Source organism: Rana temporaria, chromosome 1, assembly GCF_905171775.1.
Source record: "Rana temporaria chromosome 1, aRanTem1.1, whole genome shotgun sequence".
Taxonomy (NCBI): Eukaryota; Metazoa; Chordata; class Amphibia; order Anura; family Ranidae; genus Rana; species Rana temporaria.
The window spans coordinates 631,484,953-631,505,784 of NC_053489.1; the positions used below are offsets into that span (position 1 = coordinate 631,484,953).

The window sequence follows — 20,832 nt, forward strand, 5'->3', positions numbered from 1 at the left end:
GGTGATGATATAAAGTTATGTACATTGTGGGGTGCTCTGAGGTGATGATATAAAGTTATGTACATTGTGGGGTGCTCTGAGGTGATGATATAAAGTTATGTACATTGTGGGGTGCTCTGAGGTGATGATATAAAGGTTTGTACATTGTGGGGTGCTCTGAGGTGATGATATAAAGGTATGTACATTGTTGGGTGCTCTGAAGTGATGATATAAAGGTATGCACATTGTGGGGTGCTCTGTACAATGTGGGGTGCTCTGTGATGACGCTATAAAGGCCTCCCCTCATCTCAATTCACTAAAGTTGCCCAGCATTGCTGTAGCTGTCTGAGACAGCGCTGCTATTCGCGGTGTGACCAGCAGGTGTCGCCGCCGGCCCTGGCTGAGTCGCGGAATGACACACACGTGGTGCAAGGCTCTTCCCAGGCTCGGAGCACAGACAGCACTGCAGCACCGGGCGGAGAGGGACAGCTCCTCCAGACGGGATGGTGAATGGAGGGCTCCTTGTCACTCCTCCGCGTCTCCCGGCTCCTGTGACTTCACCAGCAGCAGCCTTCCCTGTAAGTGCCTTGGCAGGGTGTCGGGGACAGTGACAGGCGGGAGGAGGGGAGGGGGGTATTCTGCCAGGAGGACCTCACCCTCCAAGCTGGCCGGGTAATGGTATGATCTGCCCAGCACCGTCTACACTGTGATCTGTGTGTGCCAGGGGGAGGGGCAACCGGGCACACCCATAATAGGGGGGGGGGGGTTGCACCCAGCTCCATGCCAATGTCAGGGTGACCCATAGTCCTGTGCCCCCCTCCTGTAGGTCTGTGCCCCCCCCCATAGTCCTGTGATCAGTCCCTGTGATGATGACTGGGGATGTCTGTCAGGGACTGATAAGCAGATCTGCAGACTTGTGTGACAGGAGGGTGTGGTTGGGATGACATTGTATGTCAGGCTGTCCCTGTGCTGTACATGGAGGGTGTATATACACCTGGAGGATGTATATATATATGGAGGGTGGGTGGGGGAGAAGAGCCGTCCTCATACTATTGTCACCTGGCTGTGTGCTGAGCTGTGCCTGTAATAGGAGGAATGTATTGTACAGGATGTCAAGATCACCATAGTAACCAGGTTGCCAGATTCCACTCTGCAAAAGTTTGATTCTGATTGGTTGCTAGGGGATACTGCACCCTACGCACCGATCCAGGCTTGTCCGGTAAAGAGCCGGCACCCATAACGGCGGTGAGACCTCATAAACACGCCCACACTGTTCGCTGACACGTCTGGAGATGCGTGCAGGCAGCCTATGGTAGCGAATGGAGACGTAACGGCTGTAAGGACGTTAGTGTGCAGGGGCGGGGCCTAGGCAATGGACGGTCGTACAGCCGCCGCATCTCCATTCACTAACATAGGCCGCCTGCACGCAGCTCCAGACGTGTAAAAACAAATGCTTAGCGACCGAGGCCTCATGCAGGCAGCCAGCGACACGCGTGCGTTTAGGATGGGTTCACACTTGTGCAATGACAGACATTGCATGAGATTTGCATTGCTGTGCAGATCACATGCAATGAGAATTCAGACATAGAAACTGTGGCTGAAATCGCATCGCATTTGCACCAAAATGGTGCGGGACCCTTTTTTTTGGTCCACACAGAAATCGGATCGCATTGGATGTTCACACCTATGGAACCTGATTTGTGCAGCATTTGACAGTTCACTTTGCGATATGCCAACCGATCTGGGGGTGTCATTATCTTTACATTGACACCCACAGCGGTTCACATAGGTCAGTGTGACCTGCTTGTGAGTGACATGCAATGTGGAAACCCACACTGGAATCGCACTAGTTCCCGCATCGCATATGTATGAATCGGGACTTCTAGGACTCTTCTTAATTGCATATAGACACATTAACACAGATATAGAAGCATGGACACAGATATGGACGCAGATATAGACGCATGGACACAGATATAGACGCATGGACACAGATATAGACGCGTGGACACAGATACAGACGCATGGACACAGATATAGACACAGATATAGACACGTGGACACAGATATAGACGCGTGGACACAGATATAGACACGTGGACACAGATATAGACACATGGACACAGATATAGACGCATGGACACAGATATAGACACGTGGACACAGATATAGACACGTGGACACAGATATAGACGCATGGACACAGATATAGACGCATGGACACAGATATAGACGCATGGACGCAGATATAGACACGTGGACACAGATATAGACGCATGAACGCAGATATAGACACACGGACACAGATATAGACGCATGGACACAGATATAGACGCATGGACACAGATGTAGAAGCATGGACACAGATATAGAAGCATGGACACAGATATAGACGCATGGACGCAGATATAGACACGTGGACACAGATATAGACGCATGGACACAGATATAGATGCATGGACACAGATATAGACGCATCGACGCAGATATAGACACGTGGACACAGATATAGACACGTGGACACAGATATAGACACATGGACACAGATATAGACGCATGGACGCAGATATAGACGCATGGACACAGATAAAGATGCATGGACACAGATAAAGACGCATGGACACATATATAGACCCATGGACACATATATAGACATGTGGACACAGATATAGACATGTGGACACAGATATAGATGCATGGACACATATATAGACCCATGGACACATATATAGACATGTGGACACAGATATAGATGCATGGACACATATATAGACCCATGGACACATATATAGACATGTGGACACAGATATAGATGCATGGACACAGATATAGACACATGGATATAGACGCGTGGACACAGATATAGACGCATGGACACAGATATAGACACGTGGACACATATATAGACACATGGACACAGATATAGATGCATGGACACATATATAGACACGTGGACACAGATATAGATGCATGGACGCAGATATAGACGCATGGACGCAGATATAGACGCATGGACACAGATAAAGATGCATGGACACAGATAAAGACGCATGGACACATATATAGACGCATGGACGCAGATATAGACGCATGGACACAGATAAAGATGCATGGACACAGATAAAGACGCATGGACACATATATAGACCCATGGACACAGATATAGAAGCATTGACACAGATAAAGACGCATGGACACATATATAGACCCATGGACACATATATAGACATGTGGACACAGATATAGATGCATGGACACAGATATAGACACATGGATATAGACGCATGGACACAGATATAGACGCATGGACACAGATATAAAGCGCGGACACAGATATAGACACGTGGACACAGATATAGACATGTGGACACAGATATAGATGCATGGACACAGATATAGACACATGGATATAGACGCGTGGACACAAATATAGACGCATGGACACAGATATAGACACGTGGACACATATATAGACACATGGACACAGATATAGATGCATGGACGCAGATATAGACGCATGGACGCAGATATAGACGCATGGACACAGATAAAGATGCATGGACACAGATAAAGACGCATGGACACATATATAGACCCATGGACACAGATATAGACGCATGGACACAGATAAAGATGCATGGACACAGATAAAGACGCATGGACACATATATAGACCCATGGACACAGATATAGAAGCATTGACACAGATAAAGACGCATGGACACAGATATAGAAGCATTGACACAGATATAGACGCATGGACACAGATAAAGATGCATGGACACAGATAAAGACGCATGGACACATATATAGACCCATGGACACAGATATAGAAGCATTGACACAGATAAAGACGCATGGACACAGATATAGAAGCATTGACACAGATATAGACGCATGGACACAGATAAAGATGCATGGACACAGATAAAGACGCATGGACACATATATAGACCCATGGACACAGATATAGAAGCATTGACACAGATAAAGACGCATGGACACATATATAGACCCATGGACACATATATAGACATGTGGACACAGATATAGATGCATGGACACAGATATAGACACATGGATATAGACGCATGGACACAGATATAGACGCATGGACACAGATATAAAGCGCGGACACAGATATAGACACGTGGAATGTCTAAGGAAACACAGGACATTATTTTTAACATTCACATCAATGCATTTTTTGGTACCTCTGCGTTTTTTTGGAAAGGGTCAGGGACTTTTTTTTAAACTGTGCTTTGCATATAGACACATTAACACAGATATAGACGGGTGGACACAGATATAGACGCATGAACACAGATATAGACGCGTGGACACAGATATAGACGCGTGGACACAGATATAGGGGGAGATTTACTAAAATTTGTTCTCACAAAATCTGGTGCAGCTGTGCATGGTAGCCAATCAGCTTCAAGGTTTTATTGCTAAAGCCTAATTGAACATGCTGAAATTAGAAGCTGATTGGTTACTATGTGGAGCTGCACCAGATTCTGTGTTCCCCAGTTTTAGTAAATCTCTCCCATAGACTCATAGACACAGATATAGACACGTGGACACAGATATAGACACGTGGACACAGATATAGACACGTGGACACAGATATAGACTCATAGACACAGATATAGACACGTGGACACAGATATAGACACATGGACACAGATATAGATGCGTGGACACAGTTGTAGATGCGTGGACACAGATATAGACACAGATATAGACACATCGGGCCAGATTCACAGAAACAGTACGCCGGAGTATCTACTGATACTCCGGCGTACTTTCAAATTTGCCGCGTCATATCTTTATTTGGAATTCTCAAACAAAGATACGACGGCATTTGGCTAAGATCCAACAGGCGTACGGCTTTGTACGCCTTCGGATCTTAGGATGCAACACTTCGGCGCCCGCTGGGTGTAGTTTTCCGCGTCGGGTATGCTAATTAGCTGTTTACGTCGATCCACGAAGGTACGCGCGTTCGTCACATTCTCTTACGTCGTAGCTAGTCGGCTTTTCTCGTCGCAAAGTTACGGCTGCTATTTAGGTGGTGTAAAAATAGACAGCCCATGTTAAAGTATGGCCGTCGTTTCCGCGTTGAATTTCAAATTTTTTGCGTAAGTCGTCCGGGAATACGAAAGTACGTAACGCACGTCGCCGTTCAAAACATTACGTCGGGGCGACGTCATTTCGCGCAAAGCACGGCGGGAAATTTCAAAACGGAGCATGCGCAGTACGTTCGGCGCGGGAACGCACCTAATTTAAATGATACACGCCCCATTTGAATTAGGCAGGCTTGCGCCGGACGGCTTTACGCTACGCCGCCGCAAGTTTACAGGCAAGTGCTTTGTGAATCAAGCACTTATGCTGAAAACTTGCGGCGGTGTAACGTAAATGGGATACGTTACGCCGCCGGATTTCTACATGAATCTGGCCCATCGACACATATATAGACACGTGGACACATATATAGACACGTGGACACAGATATAGACACGTGGACACAGATATAGACACATATATAGACACGTGGACACAGATATAGACACGTGGACACAGATATAGACACAGATATAGACACGTGGACACAGATATAGACACAGATATAGACACAGATATAGACACGTGGACACAGATATAGACACGTGGACACAGATATAGACACGTGGACACAGATATAGACACAGATATAGACACAGATATAGACACAGATATAGACACGTGGACACAGATATAGACACAGATATAGACACAGATATAGACACGTGGACACAGATATAGACACAGATATAGACACGTGGACACAGATATAGACACGTGGACACAGATATAGACACGTGGACACAGATATAGACACAGATATAGACACAGATATAGACACAGATATAGACACATGGACACAGATATAGACACGTGGACACAGATATAGACACAGATATAGACACAGATATAGACACGTGGACACAGATATAGACACGTGGACACAGATATAGACACAGATATAGACACGTGGACACAGATATAGACACAGATATAGACACGTGGACACAGATATAGACACAGATATAGACACGTGGACACAGATATAGACACGTGGACACAGATATAGACACAGATATAGACACGTGGACACAGATATAGACACAGATATAGACACGTGGACACAGATATAGACACGTGGACACAGATATAGACACGTGGACACAGATATAGATGCATTTAGTCTCTGTTCACACCAATGCGTTTTTTTTTTCATGCTTTTTACAGAAACACAGGACATTTTTTTAACATTGGTTCCTATGGAACACATTCACATCAATGCATTTTTTTGTGCCTCTGCGTTTTTTGGAAAGGGTCAGGGACTTTTTTTTAAACTGTGCTTTTTTTGGTTCAGTGTACTTCAATGGAGAATCTGCAGAAAAGCATGCAGTGCATTTTTACAGTGATTTTGCTGCAATTTGAGTTTTTTAATCCGTTCAATAACAAATTTACCCCACAAAAAAGAAAAAAAACAGCAAAAAAAAGCATAACACAAATTGCGGCAAAAACGCAGTAGATCACAGTTTAAAAAAAACCGCAAAAAGCACTGCAGAAATGCTCATAAGCAAACTGCAAAGATGTGAATTGAGCCTGAGGCCTGGTTCACTCCTAGGCATTTTTGATGCTTTTCGCATTTTGCAGATTTGCACTACAGTCCATATAACATTGTTTCCTATGGAACGCGTTCTGTAGTGCAAATCTGCAAAAAGCACTAAAAATGCATAGGTGTGAATGGAGCCTAAGGGCCTATTTACACCACATGCAGTTGGATGCATTTTTGACTGCACTCCAACCACATAGACAGTCCAGGTTATCCAATGGGCAGAGATCACACTATCGCAGTGAAAAAAAATGACAGTAACATGCCTTTTTTCTGCAATGTAAATTAGCGTTGCAGCGCTATGAGTGCTGATACTAAGCATTTGCATGAGTACTTGTACTGGTGCAAATGCTCTGATATTTAAAACTGATATCTTTTTCGCGTGGTGCAGTTTGAGCCGTAAAAAATGAATGGACTCAAATCGCACTGCAAAGAATTGCATGTGATTTGAAGAGGAATGCGGTGCGGTTCCTGCCTGAATGGCGTGTGGTTTCCATCACCGCTATTGTGTGAACCCTGGCTTGTCGTAGTGACTTCAGCCTGGGCTCACACAGGAGCGGTGTGGGAAACGGCATGCGATTCAGACAGGAATCACACCACAGTTCTGTTCAAATAACATGCGATTTTTTTATGGTGCGATTTGAGCTCATTAATTTTGTATCGGTTTAAATCGCACTGCGCAGAAAAATTTGGCATCGGTAATTGGTATTAGCAAGTACCTGAGGAAAAGTATTTGTGCTCACTCTGGAAAAAAATGGTATCAGTGCATCCCTACTGCAAATGCACCGAGATGCATGTAAATTCACCACGAATCACTGCAGTGCACATGAAAGCCCAAGTAAAAAATGCGGCAGCGGCGGCGGCATCATCATCTACTAGGTATGGGGGACATGGCTGCAATATATGGGGGGACATGGCTGGATATATGTGGGGGGGACATGGCTGCAATATGTGGGGGGACATGGTTGGATATATGTGGGGGGACATGGCTGCATATGTGGGGGGACATGGCTGCATATGTGGGGGGACATGGCTGCAATATATGGGGGGACATGGCTGGATATGTGTGGGGGGACATGGCTGGATATATGTGGGGGGACACGGCTGCAATATATGGGGGGACATGGCTGCAATATATGGGGGGACATGGCTGGATATATGTGGGGGGACACGGCTGGATATATGTGGGGGGACATGGCTGCAATATGTGGGGGGACATGGCTGCAATATATGGGGTGACATGGCTGGATATATGTGGGGGGACATGGCTGCAATATGTGGGGGGACATGGCTGCATTTGGGGACACATTTAAAAAAAAAGTATCGGTATTCGGTATCGGCGAGTACATGAAAAAAAGTATCGGTACTTGTACTCGGTCCTAAAAAAGTGGTATCGGGACAACCCTAGTATATATGAATTGGAATTGTTTTTTTTATACTACTAATGGCAGTGATCAGCGACTTATAGTGGGACTGTGATAGTGCAGCGAGAAATCTGACACTAACTAACACTGGGTGGGAACTGACTCCATTTCCAGTGACACTAATTCAGTGATCAGTGATAATACTATACTGTACTAATGACACTGGCTGAGAAGGGGTTAACATCTAGCAGCGATCAAGGGGTTGAGGTGTTACTAAACCCACAACAGTAAAATCAGTCAGTATTTGCAGTAAAGCATGCTTGTTCTACTCACTGTGGAGCATTGGGATTGGGGTTGATTTACTAAAGGCAAATAGACTGTGCACAGTTGCTCCAGAGCTTAGTAAATGAGCAGACTGCTGACTTCCATCATCCAATCATGTGCAAGTAAAATATTTTTTTTTCTTTCCTTGCATGTGATTGGATATTCTTTGCAAAGTGAAGTTTTACCTAATTTACTAAGCTCTGGAGCAACTTCCCTTGCAGAGTGCAACTGCATTTTGCAAAGTGCACAGTCTATTTGCCTTCTCAATTTTCTTGTTGGAAATTCTGATCGTCTGTATGCAATTCCGACGTGCAAAAAAACACGCATGCTCGGAATGAATTTGACGCATGCTCGGATTCATTGAACTTAATTTTTCTTGGCTCGTTGTAGTGCTGCGCGTCACAGCGTTCTTGACGGTCGGAATTTTGTGTGACCGTGTGTATGCAAGACAAGCTTGAGCCAAAATTCAGTAGGAAAAAAATCCACGTTTTTGTTGTTGGAATTTCCGATCGCGTGTACGCGGCATTCGTTTTAGCCAACTAAAATGGTATTTAGTTAGTGGACTAAAATGTTTTAGTCGACAAAATTAACACTGAGAGCAGCCATTGGCTCCCGTTGCTGTCAATCAAATCCAATGACGCGGGGGGCAGGGCTGAGTCCGGCATTCTGCATCTATGGATGCAAATGCTGGACTCGGGAGCGCTCCCGCAAGGTAACCCCCCGGGAGAGTGTTCTCCTAGGGGGTTATACGATGCAGGGAGGAGCCACGAGAGCCGGTGAGGGACCCCAGAAGAGGAGGATCGGGGCCACTCTGCAAAACCAACTGCACAGTGGAGGTAAGTATGACATGATTGTTATTGAAGAAAAAAAGAAGCTTTACAATCACTTTAATAGCTACTGGGGCGCTTTGATTGTGTGGAATGTTTTATGGAACTCAGCCTTTAAATGTGGTAGAACTTGATCGGGAGACCTAATGTTTGTTTGTATTCCTCCTCAGTCACACGGCTGCAGGGTGTACACAGGAGCGTGATTTCTGTACCCGGGCGTCACCAGTGATTGTGTACAGATCAATGACAGACGCCATAGCTATACACACATCTGTCCCTGTACAGATCTAGGTCTGGTTTGTACAGACTGCTGCTGGTTGCATGCAATCACCTGTGACTCCTGAGCGCAGAAATCACGCTCCATTCTACGCTTTGTCACCCTGACATTTGAGACCTAAATTAACCAAACACGGGAGCCGATGTGAATGTGGCCTGATGATTGGATTATTCCTGTTTAGTTGCCATGTTTTCTCATTGGCCTTTGCACTGGTTTTGTGTTTTTGGAATAGGCCTGCGGGTCTATATAATGAAACCTGGATATTGGACAGACGCACAGTCAGGGCTTCTGGAAGTTGTGGAAGAAATCTGGAAGTACGAGGATCTTTCACAAGGGCTCTGTCTGGTTTTACACAGGCGGCCTCCATCCGGGGAGCTGGTTAAGGTTCCCCTGCGGAATCAGAGTGGAATGGGATGAGGGTCTGTTTTGTGATATTCTGGCCCATTCACTTGTTTTCTGCTTTTACACACTGGAGCGTTCTGGACCTGTGTTGGGTCTGTGGGCAGCCGGGTATAAACAGACTTGTGTCTACTTACATCAGGTGACCTCTAGTCCATCTTGTTTAGGCTGGAATAAATGGAAGAGGATGCAGAGCTCTTACATTTTATTTTCTGTTTCAATATTTTTATTAAAGGGGTTGTAAAGGTACAATTTTTTTTCCCTAAATATCTTCCTTTACCTTAGTGCAGTCCTCCTTCACCTACCTCATCCTTTCATTTTGGTTTTAAATGGCCTTATTTCTTCTGAGAAATCCTCACTTCCTGTTCTTCTGTCTGTAACTCAGTAACACAGTAATGCAAGGCTTTCTCCCTGGTGTGGAGTGTCGTGCTCACCCCTCCCTTGGACTACAGGAGAGTCAGGACGCTCTCTAACACACAGCTCCTTTCTCTATCTGCAACATAGAGAGCGTCCTGACTCTCCTGTAGTCCAAGGGAGGGAGTGAGCACGACACTCCACACCTGGGAGAAAGCCTTGCATTACTGTGTGGAGTTACAGACAGAAGAACAGGAAGTGAGGATTTCTCAGAAGAAATAAGGACATTTAAAAGCAAAATGGAAGGATGAGGTAAGTGAAGGAGGACTGCACTAAGGTAAAGGAAGCTATTTAGGAAAAAAAATTGTACCTTTATAACTAACCCCTTTAAAGCAGAGGTTCACCCAAAAGTGAACCTCCGCTTTTCAGAACCCTCCCCCCCTCCGGTGTCACATTTGACACCTTTCAGGGGGGAGGGGGGTGCAAATACCTGTATGAAACAGGTATTTGCACCACTTCCGGGTATAGACTCCCGTGGGAGTCCGGCCCCTCTGCGTCACCCCCCCCCCCCGTTGTGTTCTGGGAAACACTCGGCTCCCAGAACACAAAGGGAACCATTGGGAACTGCACAGCGCGACTCGCGCATGTGCAGTAGGGAACCGGGCAGTGAAACCGCAGCGATTCACTTCCCGAATCTCTTACAGAGGGAGCCGCGAGCGACTTGGACAGGTAAGTGTTCGTTTTTTAAAAGTCAGCAGCTGCTTTATTTGTAGCTGCTGACTTTAAAAAAAAAAATTTCAGGTGAACCCCCACTTTAAGTTTCGAGAGAGTATGACAAGCCATGTTTTTCCCACATGTTTTTTGCAATATTGAACAGGCACATACAAAAGAAACAGCATATGTACGTAGAATGATGAACATAACTATAAACTGTTGCTGGGACCCAAAAGGGTCGGGGTAGAGGTAAGGCACATAGCACAAGTTATACTGTATTGTCCCCTAAGGGAAATCAGTCTCCATCGAATAGCCGTCATATCAAGAATGAAGAGGAGAAGAAAGACAGAGGAGGAATAAAAAGGGGAAAAAAAGAAAGAGAGAGAAAGGCCCAGCAGAGGGCGAGTACCACAGACGCAGGACCTGCACAAGCAAAGATTACAGTCGACCATAGCTAGTCGGGGGAAGAGACGGGCAGGAGTACGTCATCCAAGGGTCCCAAACTTAAGAATTTTGCATGCGAATCCTTCAAAATTCTAGACATCTGTTCATCCACCATCAGAGCGGTCATTCTGGCTTTCGCTTCCTGAAAAGCAACAGACGGAGTCTTCCAGGTCTGGGCTATAGTTCGATTGGCAGATGTAAAAAGGTATGAGGCCAATTTCCGCTGATGCACAAAAAGACCTGGTATAGGACAATGTAAAAGAGCCAGTCGGCATCTTTACGAATTGTTACATGAAATAAGAATTGCAATAGGCCAAAGACTCTGGACCAGAAGCTGATCGTGGACATGACCAACATATATGTGTGACATCCCCACGCCGACTGTAATTCCAATTGCATTTTATTTTCTGACCTGGATTGACTGAGTGGCATGCGGATTGAAATGGACACATCCGTCACCCATAGACCTACATGAAGCTTCCAATCAGATCTGCCCGAAAAACGCAAAGGTGGACCTGATTGTAGGGCCTTCAGTACTAGTCTAGTAGTACATCCCTGAAGAAGTCACGAGACAGTGACGTAACGACGTAGGAAGTGAGACCTATGCAAGCAGCCGGAGGCCAACGGAAGTAAGTCGGCTGGTCATCACGCCGCGTCCGACGCTGACATATGCTGTAGCGCGAATCTTTGATTTTTTGTTTTTTACCTTATGGATACGTTTTTGGAATAAATTTTAACCGGTCCCAACTTACTTCACCATTGTGGTATATTTTTTATTGCACTCTTTGGCGATCCCTCGGCTTCATCCCTGGGACCACGGACACACGGATCCCAGGACCTTCAACCTTCCAGGACACCATTGGAACTGATCCAGGAGTGGCGGCGCAGATCCAACAGGAGGAGAAAATATTTGCCCTACGCGCATTTACCACTGGCTAAAGGTAAGGGCAATAGGAGATAAGTTGTCGGACTGCTTCAACCTGTCTAGATGATCCATCCACTGATCCTTCAAGATCTCATACTGGCTATTTTGCACATAGACTTTATTATTTAAATTATTTGTTTATTGTTTCTTTGGTTCTTAGTGAGACAGCACTCTCACAGTTTTTGGGCTCCCCCAGCTCATCCTTTCACTTTAGTCATAGTGTGTTGGCTATCTGCCACCAGTGATTTACACTTATACTTTAGCGCTTATCACTTTTTTATCTCTCTAGTAGTACATACCGTTTTTTCCGCACCATAAGACACTTTTTCCCTCCAGAAATATGGGGAAAATGTATCTGCATCTTATGGAGCGAATGTATGCTAGGCACCGCCGCTGCCAATGCCCCCCCACTGCCGGAAGAGAGGCAGGAAAGCGGAGGACAGATATCTGAAGCCCCTGTGAGCGCCGGAGCGATCTCCCGGCTGGGTCTGACATTGTTGCTGAGACAGAAGACAGAGCATTCAGCCGCTCGGGCTGCTCTGTCTCCTGTCAGGAGGATGGAATTGCATGCGGTAAGGCTGTGTTAAAGAGGAAGTAAACCCTGTCTCCCTGCAAAGGTAAAGCATAATGGGCTACTATGCATCGCATAGTAGCCCATTATGTGACACTTACCTGCAGGAGAAGCCCCCGATGTCACCCTCTTCCTCCGTGGCAGCAAGCATTCCTTCTTCACCCCTCTTCCTACGGGGGCCACAAACTCCGGCTCTGTGACTACCTGGAGTCGCGGGAGCCGCCTTTAACGGCATGACCCCGGCTTGAAACGACACAGTGTGCCCTTTCAAGACAGCGCATGCGCCGTTGAAGGTCTTGGAGATATTGCAAAAACCTACAGGTAAGCTTTAATATAGGCTTACCTGTAGGTGTAACTTGTCCCCGAGAGTTTACAACCACTTTAAGCCACTAGTAAGGCTTAGAAAGGCTGACCTAATCAATGTTCCTACTACAAAATGCTGAGGTCCGAAGGCATCATATAGCCAAAGGGCCGCAGGTTGAGCACCAGTGGGTTAAATGAACTTAAGTTAGTGTGCTCTGGACCTATTGGAAGGAATAGATTTCAGCTTATCATTGCATTAGCCTGAGCAGAGCAATGTAGTACAAAGTACATTGGAATATGGGTCCTTTGACAGAAATGTCTTATATCTTCTGAGAGGATGTAATTTGTCACATGCAGTTTAGTGTATTAGTCATTGCCACAGTAGAATTTCACATAGGGGGTGATTGATCCGGATGGTGATATTACCAACAATTCTTTAGCTCTGCACCATGGTTTTGCTGCTCTAATTATGTATGTGTGAGCAAGTTGTGTTGATGACTAGTAACATTTGTGTTTCAGGTATTTAAAGGTTGATGTAAACCTGTTTATAATGTAATTATATAACCCTTAACATCTTAATGTAACTTCAAACGTCATTTTACAATTTTACATACATAGTTACATAGGGCCAGATTCACGTAGAATCCTAGATACGTTACACCGCCGCAATTTTTCATCGCAAGTGCCTGATTCACCAAGCACTTGCGATGAAAACGACGCCAGCGGCCTCCAGCGCAAGGCGGGCCAATTTAAATGGGCGTGTGCCATTTAAATTAGGCGCGCTCCCGCGTCGGACCTACTGCGCATGCTCCGTTTCTTAACTCCCGCCGTGCTTTGCGCGCCGTGATGTAATTTTTTTGAATGGCGACACGCGTAGCGTACTTCTGTATTCCCGGACGGCTTACGCAAACGACGTTAAATTTTGAATTTCGACGCGGGAACGACGGCCATACTTTAGACAGCAATACACTTGCTGACTAAAGTTAGGGCACCAAAAAAAAAGTGTAACTTTGCGACGGAAAACTAGACTAGCGGCGACGTAGCGAACGCGAAAAACCGTCGTGGATCCGCCGTAACTGCTAATTTGCATACCCGACGCTGGTTTATGACGCAAACTCCCCCCAGCGGCGGCCGCGGTACTGCATCCTAAGATCCGACAGTGTAAAACAATTACACATGTCGGATATTAGTGATATCTATGCGTAACTGATTGTATGAATCAGTCGCATAGATAGAAACAGAGATCGACGGCGTATCAGGAGAAACGCCGTCGTATCTCATTTGTGAATCTGGCCCAAAGTTTTCCAGGTTGAAAAAGACACTAATCCATCTAGTTCAACCAATTTAGGGGTGTGGAATTAAAAAAAAAAAAAAAACACCTTGTCCACTCTTTACCCTGTAAATAAAAAAAGTAAAATAAATTAGAAAAAAAAATAATAATAATTTTAAAGCGCACTGTCCCGACGAGCTCGCGCGCAGAAGCGAATGCATACGTGAGTAGCGCCCACATATAAAAGCGGTGTTCAAACCACACATAGGTATTGCTGCGATCGGTAGAGCGAGAGCAATAATTCTAGCCCTAGGCCTCCTCTGTAACTCAAAACTGGTAACCTGTAGACATTTTCAACCGGTTAACGACCGCCCACTGTATATATACGTCCTGTTTTTAAAGATGGATATCTCGGTAACGTCAGCAGCTGCTGCCACAACTGAGATATCCATCTCTTCAGTGAGCGGTTCTGTAAACAATAACGGCGGTCTCCGCAGCAGATTCGCAGCGAGATCGCCGTTATCGGTGGCGGGAGAGGTTGACTAAAATATGACTAAAACTAAAACAATTGAGATGACTAAAATACGACTAAAACTAAAATGCCATTTTAGTCAAAAGACTAAAGCTATCTGCTGCTATAACCCCGGTATTTAACATCAAAGTACCAACGTATATATACATTGGGTGGTCCGGAAGTGGCATTTTAAATAAATAAACTATTTGCCATACTGTAGATGAGGATGGGCATTGGATTGATTCCAAGTTTAAGATATATCAATCAACATGCATTGTTGCACCAAAAAAAAAAAAAAAAAGCAGCTGTACTTTTTTTCCCAAGACACACAGAAAAAAAACACAGTGTGAATGGGTCCATGGAGAATAATGGGTGTCCTCTTGTCATGCATTGTTGTGGAATGCTCACAAAATCGTACGAGTGTCAACAGGGACTTTGTGTCGGTTCACACTACAGCGACTTGGGATCCGACTTGTCAGACCTCCAGTCGCCCCAAGTTGCTTGACATAAGAAATTCCATTATAGTTAATGAGAGCCGTCTTAACTACTTGCCGACCAGCCGCCATCATTCTACGGCGGCAGGTCGGCTCTCCTGGGCGAGAGCCCGTAGCTATACGGCTTTGAGCGCCCCCGCTCGTCCGTGACTCCTGTGCGGGTGCCCGGCGGGGAGCGATCGCCGCCGGGCACCCGCGATTGCTCGTTACAGAGCGGGGACCGGGAGCTGTGTGTGTGTGTGTGTAAACACACAGCTCCCGGTCCTGTCAGCGGGGGAAATGCTGATCTTCTGTTCATACAATGTATGAACAGAGGATCAGTGTTTCCCCTAGTGAGGCACCCCCCCCCCCCCACAGTTAGAACACACCCAGGGAACATACTTAACCCCTTCCCCGCCCCCTAGTGTTAACCCCTTCACTGCCAGTGGCATTTTTATAGTAATCCAATGCATTTTTATAGCACTGATCGCTATAAAAATGCCAATGGTCCCAAAAATGTGTCAAAAGTGTCCGAAGTGTCCGCCATAATGTCGCAGTACCGAAAAAAAATTGCTGATCGCCGCCATTACTAGTAAAAAAAATATATTAATAAAAATGCAAAAAAATACCCCATATTTTGTAAACGCTATAACTTTTGCGCAAACCAATCAATAAATGCTTATTGCGATTTTTTTTTACGAAAAATATGTAGAAGAATACATATCGGCCTAAACTGAGGAAATTTTTTTTTTTTTTTATATTTTTGGGGGATATTTATTACAGCAAAAAGTAAAAAATATTAATTTTTTTCAAAATTGTCGCTCTATTTTTGTTTATAGCGCAAAAACTAAAAACCGCAGGGGTGATCAAATACCACCAAAAGAAAGCTCTATTTGTGGGGAAAAAAGGACACCAATTTTGTTTGGGAGCCACGTCGCACAACAGCGCAATTGTCAGTTAAAGCGGCGCAGTCCCGAATCGCAAAAAGTGCTCTGGTCTTAGGGCAGCAATATGGTCCGGGGGTTAAGTGGTTAATGTACACTACTGAAGTCGCTCCGACTTCAGAAAAGGTTCCTGTACTACTTCAAGGCGATTTCTAGGCGACTTGTACTCATAGATTTCAATGGAAGTTGCCTCCAAAGTCGGATCTCCATCTTAACTGAAGCAACTTTACAGGAAAAGAAAATAGTTTTCCCAGGCAAACCCCTCCCTCCCACAGAGCTGATTATTCTGTGATTGTCCACAACCAAAGTCGCCTGTCCTGGAGGCAACTTCAACCACTTCAATACCGCATCTCTCCTTAAAGAGGACCTGTCACACACTATTCCTATTACAAGGGATGTTTACATTCCTTGTAATAGGAATAAAAGTGATTAAAAAAAAAAAAATGTAAAAAATAAATAAATAAGAAAAAAAAATGTAAAACGCCCCTGTCCCTGGTAGAATACGCTCAGCAGCGAGCGCACACGTAAGTCCCGCCCACGTATGTAAACGTTGTTCAAACCACATGTGAGGTATCGTCGCGTGCGTTAGAGTGTGTGCAACAATTCTAGCACTAGATCTCCTCTGTAACTCTAAACTGGTAAACCTTTAAAAATTTTCAAAGCTTTGCCTACGGAGATTTTTAAGTACTGAAGTTTGGCGCCATTCCATGAGTGCGCGCAATTTTAAAGTGTGACATGTTAGGTATTTATTTACTCGGCGTAACATCATCTTTCATATTTTACAAAAAAATTTAGCTAACTTTACTGTTTTGTTATTTTGTGATTCATGAAGCCATTAAAAAAAAAAAAAAAAAAAACGTTTGAAAAATTATTGTGCAAATACCGTGCAAGATAAAAAGTTGCAATGACCGCCATTTTATTCCCTAAGGTGTCTGGTAAAAAAACATATATAATGTTTGGGGGTTCTGCGTAATTTTCTAGCAAAAGAATGATGATTTGTACATGTAGGAGAGAAGTGCCAGAATAGGCCCGGTATGGAGGTGGGTATAAAAGCCCTGTATTGAAAGGGTTAAGTCGCGTTGTAAGTTGCTCAAAGTCACGCTGAAGTCGCCTCCAAATCGTCTTGCAAAGTCACGCTGTAAGTCGGGTTGCCCCTGTGTGAACCGGCACTAAAGCCTCGTACACACGGGCCAGAATCTCGTCAGAAAAAAAAAGGCGTTTTTCCTGACGAGATTCTTGGCAAGAATCTCTTGCCGCCCGAGTGTACAGATGCTCCTTTCAAAAGAACAGCGGTTCTTTTGGAAGGCAAGAATGCGGTGACGTCATCGTGTATGACGAGCATACGCTCCTCACATTCGATGCCGTCGCCGCCATCTTGCTGCACCCTACCTATGCCTAGGAAGCTACTGCGCATGGGTCAAAGTCATTTTGAGCATGCGTGGGTTTCCACGGGGACAGGTAAGTATACACACTCTCGGGTGTCTCGTCGGGAAACAGGCCGACAGATCCAGACGAGAAAATAGAGAGCAGGATCTCTTTTTCTCGTTGAGATTCTGGGCAGATTTCCCGACAAGAAACCTCAAAGCCTCGTATACAAGCACGGTTTACTCGGCCAGCAGTTTTCTTGCTGGTTCTTGCCGAGAAAACCGAGCGTGTGTACGAGGCTTAAGGTTTACATCTTCTTGATTTATTTTAATTTTAGTAATAATAGTATACTTAAAGCTTGGATCAAAATCTGTCTGGTCCAGCAGGGATCCATATGCACTATGGGCAGGGTGGCTTTACAAATCCACTGATTGACTTCTCTACGACCTCCCTGTCAGATTTTTGCTGCTCGGTCAGTGCTGCTGGCTATAGCCTGCAGGGCTGATCAGTGTATTCTGATGGTGGAGAAGTCTCCCTGGCTGTCAGAATACAGTCCGCTCAGCGAGGAGGATCCCCCCACCCACATAAATGTGTCAATGGAGAATCAAGTCTTTTTTTTTTTCATTCTACTCAATTGTTGAAAACAAACAAAAAAATGGCCAGCCTTAAGTATGTCTATGGATGGTTCTAACCTCTGTAGATGTATAAAAAATGTTTGGGTTGGAGTCTGGATTTAAGATAAGCCTGAGGCTTTGGGAAACTCAATAGCAGACTCATATACCGGTGCCTATGTGTCTGTGTAGCCTCACATTTCCTCCCGAGCAGCATGGAGGCACAAGAAAGCTGCGGTTCTTAATTATTAAAATACTGACCAGAGCTTTGAAATGGGAGTTTTGGCCTCCCATTCCTGCCTTGCTGTTTGTCATTAACCACTTGCTACCCAGGCCAATTCTGATACTTCGCTCCTACATGTAAAAATCATCATTTTTTTGCTAGAAAATTACTCAGAACCCTCAAACATTATGTGTTTTTAGCGGAGACCCTAGGGCATGTGTGCTCAACCTGTGGCCCTCCAGCTGTTGCAGAACTACAAGTCCCATCATGCCTCTGCCTTTGGGAGTCATGCTTGTTTAACTGACAGCCTTGCAATGCCTCATGGGACTTGTAGTCCGCAAACAGTTGGAGGGCCACAGGTTGAGCACCCAGCCCTAGGGAATAAAATGGTGGTTGTTGCAACTTTTAGCTCGCTCTGTATTTGTGCAGTAATTTCTCAAACGCATTTTGTTTTACAGCGAGATTTGAGGTCAATAAGTCCCCATGTCTCGTCTCTAGGCTGAGAAACCTGAAAAAAGCACAAAAAATACAACATTGTTGGCGTCCCAGCCAAGTCATAACGTCATAACATCACGCCTGGCCTCCGAAAGATCATAGAGACGTCCGGGGGCCATCTGGCCTGCTGGATTCTCTATGGTAAACTTCCGGCATGGACCGACTTCTTCTCCCTCTAGCCGATCGTACGGGTGAGCCCGGAGAATCACTGGAGGGTGGGGGGGGGGATAACGTTCTTACGGTACAGGTAAAAAAATATCCATATCTAAACTTCCACTTTGGAGTGATACTAAACACTCTGGCCCGGATTCAGAAAGGACTTACGACGGCGTATCTCCAGATACGCCGTCGTAAGTCCAAATGTGCGCCGTCGTATATTTCCGCGTATTCTGGAACTCAGATACGCCTGAATTTGGCCAAGATACGACCGACGTAAGTCTCCTACGCCGTCGTATCTTGGGTGCATATTTACGCTGGCCGCAAGGGGCGCGTCCGTAGATTTACACGTCGAATATGCAAATGACCTAGATACGAACTTGCGCCCGTCGCATTAAGCTACGCCGTTTTCGTAAGGCGTACGTCCGGTGTAAGTTTACCCCTCATAAAGCAGGGGTAAGTCATGTTAAGGTATGGACAACGGAAACGTCGGAACAGCGTCGTATTTTACGTCGTTTGCGTAAGTCGTACGTGAATGGGGCTGGGCGTAGTTTACGTTCACGTCGAAAGCATTGAGCCGACGTATCTTAGGGAGTATTTGCAACGTGATTCTGAGAATGCGCGCGCATGCGCCGTTCGATCGGCCATGCATTTACATGGGGTCACTCTTCATTATAATACAACACGCTACTTTGAATTACGGGGGCTTACGCCGGCCCATTTACGTTACGCCGGCGTACATATGGGAGCAAGTGCTTTGTGAATACAGTACTTGCCTCTCAATGTTACGATGGCGTAGCGCATATGAGATGCGCTACGCCTATCTAAAGATGCGCAGATCTCTCTGAATCCCGGTCACACTGTTTAATTTACATTATCCCTTCTCTTTCTGTATGTGGATGATGGCACTGTAATTATTTTTATTTAAAAACAAAACAAACATCTAAGTAGCTTTTTCCTAATCGATAAACAGCTGTCACATGGTCCAGCTCCCTCCCAGCATCTCTGCAGGGAAACATAAGCAGAAGGAGCTTCTAGTCCTCCGCTGGTCACATGTTCAAACCCCCCCCCCCCAAAAAAAAAAAAAAACACAACAGCCTTTGGAATACAGAGTAAAAATAAATAATTTATATCAATAACAGGAAGAATAACAGGACGGTGAAGCCTCCATCAATCTACATGTAATATCCCACCCCTATTGTGTTTAGCTGCTTAGTGGACATGGACGAGGAGGGAGGGAGTGGGCTGTCATTTACCACTGTGTATACGCCCACATGTGTGACTCTATAGTCACATGGGCTGCTCATATGTGATTGGAAGGAAATGCTCAGCATAGAATCTCACAAAAACCTGAGCATGTACAGAGCTGCCATCACAGCTGAAAAATCCCTAGCTGAATTGGGCACATGAACAGAAGGGGGAGATAGAGAACAGCAGGATCAACCAGTTTTTTTGCAGAATACAGAAATATCTCACAGTGACTGAGTGAGTATGAACAGCATGTAATACACCATTTATTGCTTGTTTTTATTGGGATTAGTGTCACTTTAGGTATGCATGCTATTCCCCTGCATGTCATTCTCTCAGTGATGAGCTTTAACCACTTGGGATCCGCCTGCCGTCAATTGACGGCTGCAGT

General features: G+C 45.3%; 1 protein-coding gene across 1 annotated transcript in view; it reads left to right on the forward strand.

Moving 5' to 3' along the window:
• The first annotated feature begins 409 nt into the window (after positions 1 to 409).
• JAKMIP1 (janus kinase and microtubule interacting protein 1) overlaps positions 410 to 20,832 on the forward strand; it is a 254,492-nt gene continuing 234,069 nt past the window's right edge. The window contains exon 1 of the mRNA XM_040335404.1: positions 410 to 557. The gene's annotated coding sequence lies outside the window, so the exon portion shown is untranslated. The remainder of the gene's footprint in view (positions 558 to 20,832) is intronic.